Source organism: Marmota flaviventris, chromosome 9 (assembly GCF_047511675.1).
Source record: "Marmota flaviventris isolate mMarFla1 chromosome 9, mMarFla1.hap1, whole genome shotgun sequence".
Taxonomy (NCBI): domain Eukaryota; kingdom Metazoa; phylum Chordata; class Mammalia; order Rodentia; family Sciuridae; genus Marmota; species Marmota flaviventris.
Genome location: NC_092506.1, coordinates 122,165,111 through 122,167,489, shown reverse-complemented (window position 1 = coordinate 122,167,489; position 2,379 = coordinate 122,165,111). Strand labels below are relative to the sequence as shown.

Here is a 2,379-nt window from a genome sequence, read left to right as displayed (position 1 = left end):
GATGAGAAAATTTTCAAAATATAAAAATTGCAGAAGATACCTTGTATAGAAACAGGATGGAAGAGAAAATTTTGAGGGAACAGTTCTAATGCATCTCAACTTGAGTTCTTAATGTATTTTATATGGGACTTGTTACATTTGCTGCTTACAGAACCAAGTATGTTTCTCTAAAGCCAAAAGAAACATAATGATAGATTTTCCTTTAAAAAAATAAATGTTGGCAAAACTTAGAAATATTTACTTCTCTTTTTACACATCCTGAAAGCTATGAAAAAAAGAAACTTGAATTCAAGTAAATCTGTGCCATATTTTCCTTAGGAACAAAAAATCACTTTTGGGGCACACTGCAGAGCTTGGCTTCTGTGCTGGCCTCTGCAGCCCTGTGTTCTGGGGAGAAAATTGAGCCAGAAACCTAACTCGAGGGGCAGCCCTACACCTCTAGCCGAGTTCCTGTCACTTTCCCCCTGCCAGGCACTACCTTTCTCGTGGGACTTAGTGCGTTCAAGCATCCAGTGGTCTGGGCTGCCAGAGGGATGGTCACTGAGGCCCAAGTGCTCCAGGTGAAGGAAACTGGGGCACCTTGAAGGACTCTTCATGGCCCCCCTCCCCCACCTCCAAGCAAAAAGCCTGGAGTTTTTTAGCAGGCTGGTCAAGTTCGGACATGTTCCAAGACTGTCCAGAGACTGTCGTTGGAGGAGCTAAGTCCTGACTGTCTACAGCTGAGGCCATTTAAACCATTCCTTTTCCTGATTGAAGATAGACACCCATGGTCACAGATATGTGGCACATTTTATGTACTGATCCAGGCCATTGTGAAATACCAGCATATCTGTTTCTACTAATGGTACTGTAAGCAACTCACAGATTCCAGCTTCAGAACAAGAGACCCTGGTTTGAACAAAGCCATTGCTTTTGAAGTTGTTAAAGTCTGTTGATGCACAAAAAGACACTTACACCATGAAAGAGAACCATCAGATGCCAAGCACATTAGTGAGTGAGAACAGGTGTCACCTTGAAGGTGCGAGTGATCAGAAGGGCCTTATGCTAGAACTACAGGAAGAGAAGCCTTCATCTTCCTGTTTGGTTTCTAGACCATCTACCTCATCTAAAAGGAGAGCAATTAGTGAGACAGAAGAAAATTCTTATGAATTATCTGGTGAATGACAAAAGCACCACAAATCTGATAGTATTTCACTTTCCTTTGATGAAAGCCTGGCTCTGTGTGTAATAATGGATATATGTTGTGAAGGAAGCAGTAGCAGTGAATCAATAGTGATTCCATCAAATCTGAATATTGAAGATGGTGTGAGTGAACTTTCCAGTGATTGGTTGGATCAGGACTCAGTTTCAGATCAATTTAGTGTAAAATTTGAAGTTGAATCTCTTGATTCAGAGGATTATAGCCTTAGTGAAGAAGGACAAGAACTCTCAGATGAAGATGATGAGGTGTATTGAGTTACTGTGTATCAGGCAGGGGAAAGTGATACAGCTTCATTTGAAGAAGATCCTGAAATTTCCTTAGCTGACTATTGGAAGTGTACTTCATGCAATGAAATGAATCCTCCCTTTCCACCACAATGCAATAGATGTTGGACCCTTTGTGAGAACTGGCTTCCTGAAGATAAAGGGGAAATTTCTGTGAAAGCCAAACTAGAAAGCTCAACACAGGCAGAAGAGGGGTTGGATGTGCTGGAGTTAAAAAATAAAAAATAAATAAATAAATAAAAAACAACTACAGCAAATGATTCCAAAGAATCATGTATTGAGGGAAATGATAAGATCACACAAGCCTCCCAGTCACAAGAAAGTGAGGACTATTCTCAGCTATCAACTTCAAATAGCATTAGTTATCACAGTCAAGAAGATGTCAAAGAGTTTGAGAAGGAAGAAATACAAGACAAAGAAGAAGGTGCGGAAACTAATTTCCTCTTTAATGTCATTGAACCATGTGTGATTTGCCAAGGTTGACCTAAAAATGTTTATAGTAAATCAGGATATCTTATGTCATGCTTCACATGTGCAAAGAAGCTAAAGAAAAGGAATAAGTCCTGTTCAGTATGCAGACAACCAATTCAAATGATTGTGTTAACTTATTTCAACTAGCTGCCTTGTCATAAATATAGGATTATATATTTCTAGTTATAACCCTAAATATTTTGACACTATGGATTTTATTTTTACTGACATTTATAAGGGAAAAAAAACTCAAACTGTCTTCCTCTAGATTTTTTTGTAATGTACTTTACCTACCTTGGCAAGAAAAGTAGGTAATATGTATTGTCTTCTAGGAAAGTTTCCCTTCTGTTTATATTTTATACTTTGGTTCTAATACAATTTACATTTAATATATAGCTCATTTATTACCCTCACCTCTCATTT

General features: G+C 38.4%; 1 pseudogene; it reads left to right on the top strand.

Annotated features, from left to right (window-relative positions):
- Positions 1-792: 792 nt before the first annotated feature.
- Positions 793-2,103, top strand: LOC114084376 (E3 ubiquitin-protein ligase Mdm2 pseudogene; annotated as a pseudogene).
- Positions 2,104-2,379: the final 276 nt, after the last annotated feature.